The following is a 5,982-nucleotide window of genomic DNA, read 5'->3' on the forward strand; positions in this document are numbered from 1 at the left end:
AGAGACTAGTTTCAGTTTGATCCCACAGGAATGCTCTGGAGCACAAATTGCACCACAGAATTAGCCCTACCTTGAAGTAAGTGGTTAGCCCTTTATAACTCCCTATCATTGAGTCATTGGTAAGGATCTGCCAGTAGGAATTGGAAGAAACATAGTCTCTCAGAAGAGAGTAACTCTCTGAATTATCAGCCCACAGTCATATGAGCTGGAGGATGAAATGGACAGCAGGGTAAAGTAGATATAGCTGCACACCATCTTCCATAGGGTTTAATTGTTCTGGCTTTTAATCGCCACATAGCTATTACCTATGTGACACTTGGTGAGTATTTAAGTTATCTGGTCCTGGGTTCCTTATCTATAAAATTGAGGAGAATAACCTTTGTTTCTCAAGGTTATTTCAAGGATAAAAAGAAAATAATGCATAGGGCTGGTGCTGGTAAAGGTGCTCAGTAAATAGATGCTTTACAAAACGCTAAATGGCTAGAAGTCAAGAAAGATTTAATGAATGATATGGTTTTTCTTCAATAAGACACTGTCCTTGGCAAAATTCCACAAGTAAGGAAATATTTTTGGGTTCCCTTCCAGCAGAGCATGACACAATAAAGACATTCTTGCCTATTTTTATAGATGTCTGTGCAATTGCCTAGTCTCCAGCAACTCAGTGGTGGTACTTAGTGAAAAAGCCCAAGTGGTGGAGTTAGTATGTGATTCTCATGACAGCAGCAGCCTTGCCAAGAAGATATGGAAGAACTTGCAGAAGTCATACCATTTAGCATAAGGGAACTAGAATGGAAAGAAAGAGAAAAATGGTTGAACCCTTGCAGTAGCTGACCAAACTTGTTTGCGAGGATATGAGATACTTTTTGGTGGTGGTTGGGCAGGCAGTAGTGGGTTAATACACAAGACTCAGATTGTGTAATAGTAAAGAGGGTTGGTGGTGAGCTACAGAAGAATAGCAATAGGTGCCTAAGGACTACTGCTTTGTCATTTTTATTCATGTGATATATATTAGACTAGGTTAAAGATACAAGTACAGGTTCAGAGGTGACATCTGTGATTGGCATTAACTTGGGCCAGCTTGCCCAGAGCACTATTCTAGGGTATTAAAATACATCAAGGAATAAAACACAAATGCCTGCTACATGAGTTTATACTTAGCAGAAAATAAACATAATATATAAGCAAATAATACACTGTAATATGTTAGAAGGTGGTAACCACTATGAATTTTGCAAGTATATAGAGTAGGGTAGGGCATGCTGGAGAGTGAAGGTGGTAACCACTATGAATTTTAAAAGTATATGGAGTAGGGTAAGACATGCCAGAGGATGAAGGAGCAGTTTGCTGTATTAAATAGGATGGGCCTTACTGAGAAGGTAAGAGTTAAGCAGACACATGGAGAAGGTAAATGAATTAGTCTAGTGAAGATCACCAGGAGAGCATTTTAGACAGAAGGAACAGCTACAGCAAAGGACTTAAAATAGGAGAGAATCTAGCATGTTTAAGGAAAAGAGAAAGAGGAGTGAGCAAAGTGGAGAGTGGTATGAAATGAGGTCACAAGGGTAACAAGACGAAGAGAAATGAACGAAATAGGGGGGATTAAAAGTAGAGGGATGCTTTGCATGGTTGTTGCTGACCCTCCTTTTGTGGCCTGGCTCCTGCTTTCCATACCTGCCAGATTGGAATAAGCCACCACTGTTCACTTCTTGAGTGTCATCTATTGCCTGCAATTACCTTTTGTTGTGCCTTTCCTGGAACAAACTTAGCACTCTCTCCCCCATCTCCTAGTGCTAACTCCTACTTAACTTTGGGGTATTCTTAGGATTTTCCTACAACTAGGATATTTTTCTTCTTAGCCTTTTCACCTCACCCCTTTCTACTTCACCTTCACCACCATGACCACCACCACCCTTGCACCATCCCCTGATCTAAGAGACTTTTTTCTTTTTTTAAGAGACAGGATCTAGCTCTGTCACTGAGGCTGGAGTACAGTGGCACAATCATAGCTTACTGTAACCTCAAACTCCAGAGCTAAAGTGATCCTTCTGCCTCAGCCTCCCAGTGAGCTGAGATTAGATATGAGCCACTACATCCAGCCCCAAGAGTCTTCTGTTGTATGCATTCCCATGCTACTCAGTGGATCCTGCCATCAGACTCTTAAGGCCATTCCCATTAAAATGTAATTAGGTTTAACAAGGCTTTTATGTTTCTTATAGGTATCTTCAACCAGCACATAACAACTCATCTTTGTTATCTAAAAAAGTAGAGAATTTTATGGAATGACTATATTCTGAAAGACGATGTTTAAAGCATAGTAAAGATATTTACAACACAATATTCCTTCTTTGTGTTTCTCAAAGCCTAGTTTGGTGTCAAGAAATATTTGTTGAACAATTGTGGAACAAAAGAGACCTGGTTGCAAATCCAAGCTCAAATTTAGTGATTCTAGGCAAGGTAATTAAATTTCCTGACCCTATTAGGCTGCAAAATCAGCCTAACATGTAATTCTCAGGGTGATTTTCAGACTTAAATAAAATAGCATGAAAAGGCCCCACATTTTATAGGTGCTTAATGGTCATTCCATTTCCATCTTAAATATACCTTCCTCTTTGTGTTGCTGCTTTCAGTTTACCTTGCTCACAATACTCAGCAAGAACCTATGAAGCTTCACAAAATCTATTCTTTAGTTCATTACAGTTTAATAAATCACAGAAGTCTGTTCAACCTGGCTACAAGAACATAAGAAAAGTATTGGCCATAAAGTCAAGTCAGAGCAAGGAGAGAGCTGCTCCTCTTTCCCAAAATAAAATAAATACCATTCAATTGGCCCCTTTTTGAAGATGTTTGTTATCCATATAACAAATTATGAGAGACATGTTTCTAAAATTTTTCTCAGATGTCAAAAACATCCTACCTATATTACCGTTTTATTTTAATGTGACAATTCCAAACATGGTTTTAAACCAAACACATGCAGCTTATAATGAGCTTAAATTCCTGTGTGCATAGAAATAAACATAAACTTTTCTAAACAAAAATGATATGTGCCAGTGGTCATTTTCTTCAGGTTCATAAACACTGTTTTAAGAGCATTCTATGGCAGCAATAACTGCATAAATCCATTTTCTAGAGTTAAGTTACATATTTTACAACCTTGAAACACTGAAAAATGAAAGCTATTTTGACATGGTAGTAAACAATCAAGTCTACTAAAGATAAATAATCATCTCATTTTGTTTATTTACAAAACATTGTAGAACTGTTAAAATTGGGGCCTCACTTCCTGGTAGACCCTCGCCATCTAAGAACTCCTGGGTCTATAGAGGCAAGTGACCTCAGGCCAAGCCCTGTAGGATAGACTCCATCATGGGTCCCAGATTGGGAGGAAGTGGCTTCTCCACTCTTGACTGTTAGGAAGGCTGCAGGCAGAACTCCTAGGTCTACGAGTGACCAGCTAGTAGCACAAGGCTGGAACTGGATGCCCTTTCCCCTTACTCCTGTTCACCAGACCCTCTAGTTTACAGGTTTTTATTACCTACTTCCCCTTACTGTTGCCCCTGGATCCTTGGGTTCAGAACATCTCTACTGCTTTGTGCGTAGAGCAGTAAAATGTAGTGCAATGAAAAACAATGTGGAACCTTTGAATTAGAATATCTGGCCTTTCAATTCCATTGAAGGGTCCTTGATTTAGGGCAAGTTGTTTTAATCTATCCAAACTTCAATGCCTTCACCTGTTGATATGGTTTGGCTCTGTGTCCCCACCCACATATCATCTTGTAGCTCCCATAATTCCCACATATTGTGGAAGGGACCCTGTGGGAGATAACTGAATCATGGGGGTGGGTTTTTCCCATGCTGTTCTCATGACAGTGAATAAGTTTCACAAGATCTGATGGTTTAAAAATGGGAATTTCCCTGCACAAGCTCTCTCTTTGCCTGCTGCCATCCATGTAAGATGTGACTTGCTCCTCCTTGCCTTCCGCCATGACTGTGAGGCCTCCCCAGCCATGTGGAACTCTAAGTCCATTAAACCTCTTTCTCTGCCCAGGCTCAGGTATGTATTTTACAGCTGCATGAAAATGAACTAACACATCTGTAAAATGGAGATTATAGCCCCACCTGTCACTGAGTTGTTTGTGATAAATTGACATAGTTCACATCTCTCCCAAAATGGAATATGCCCTTTAGTTTGGAAAGGCATCCTATTAATTACTGACAGAATATCAGGAATATCATCAAATCTTGATGAATAAAGTAGATATAACACATCTCTAGAAAGATTACTTATACTATTTATACCCTGGCATTTGAAGTACTTTTTATTTAGAACAGTAGTAAAAATGGATAAAGAAAGTGAATGATGATGGAAAACCAGACCAAGAGAATTCCTTGGACTTTTTTGAATACCTTAATCAAATTGAATTGTTAGAAATACAAGAATACCTTATTCCCACTGGTACTCAAAGTCTCTGAATAGGCAATTCTGATGAAGATGAGGAGCAAGATGGAAAAAATGAAGTGATATGAATTGCAAGAAAAAAAATATGTGAAAAGATCTAAGTAAATTGCTTATTTGGGCTACTGAAATAAATCCACTTTTTAACAGGAGCACACCATAACCCACCAGACGTCCACAGAAAAAACTGAAAATCATGAACCGAAGGCATGTTTCTAGCCTTACTATAGTGCAAAGACTACTTTCTGAAAAAGCCAATCATGTGAAAAACACTAGGGACAAAGATGAATATACCCTTCTTCATTGAGCAGTGTACAATGGACACTTAGGTATCATCCATGAGGCGACTGCACAAGGGGCAGATGTTCATGCAGTGACTGTGGATAGCTGGATACCCCCGTACAATGCTTGTAAGTGTAATAACACTAGAGTGGCTTCTTTCTTCCTTCCACATGATGCAGCTATGAATACTCAAACAAAAGGCCTCTGAACTCGGTTGCATCTTGCTTCTGGGAACAAAGATAGCAAAGATACCCTAGAAATCCTCCTGATGAACCCTTACATCAAACCAGGTCGGAAAAACAACTTGGAAGAAACAACATCTGATATCACCAAGAGGATAAGTATCTATTACTACCTCTTTAAAACCGTGGAAGGCTGTACAAATTTTTCACCTCAATCTTAACAAGGATGTAACCCTCTTACTTGAGGGTGGAGGGTGACGGTTGAAAACTACCTATCAGGTATGACTACATTCAAAATCTAGGTGACAAAATTATCTGTATATCAAACCCCAGTGACATGCAATTTTTTCAACTCAATCTTAACAAGTAAGTAACCCTCTTACTTGAGGGTGGAAGGTGAAAGGAGGGTGAGGGTTGAAAACTACCTATTAAATATGACTGCACTCAATACCTAGGTGACAAAATTATCTGTATATCAAACCCCAGTGCCAGTGTCATGCAATCTACCCATATAACAAACCTGCACATGTACCCCTGAACCAAAATAATAGTTGAAAAATTAAAGGGAAAAAAATAATCTGGATAGAAACAAAAAGCATAAATATAAATATTCAAGAAAAATAAACTATAGCAAAAAATAAATTTTAAAATCAATGTTGACTATCACAATATGAAAAAACTTTTAATAAAAATGACTTAATTTTATTATAAGAAACAAAATAACGATTAATTCCAACAGAAAAAATACTTGACATGAATCATATCTGTGAGTTTTTAATTTCAAAAAGTAACAACAAAATATACATTACTTCTTGCATATAATTTATAATTACTCAGGGTAATGCATTTTATAAAAGAGAGCCATAAAAATGTTTCAGAATTTCTAGTAACCAAGAGAACTAGCTTTCATAAAATACGGTATCTCAGAGACCATGGTTAAGACATTAAGAAACATTAAATGTTGAGTTTTAAAGTTTTTAACTTTTGCCTTGGTGAGAAAATTTGTAACGTTAACATTTGTTTCAATTCTTCTGCAATTTAATTAACATTTATCCTAAAGTA

General features: G+C 37.8%; 1 pseudogene; it reads left to right on the forward strand.

Annotated features, from left to right (window-relative positions):
* The first annotated feature begins 851 nt into the window (after positions 1-851).
* Positions 852-5,141, forward strand: LOC117072132 (annotated as a pseudogene).
* Positions 5,142-5,982: the final 841 nt, after the last annotated feature.

This window comes from Trachypithecus francoisi, unplaced genomic scaffold (assembly GCF_009764315.1).
Source record: "Trachypithecus francoisi isolate TF-2019V2 unplaced genomic scaffold, Tfra_2.0 Lachesis_group4, whole genome shotgun sequence".
Taxonomy (NCBI): Eukaryota; Metazoa; Chordata; class Mammalia; order Primates; family Cercopithecidae; genus Trachypithecus; species Trachypithecus francoisi.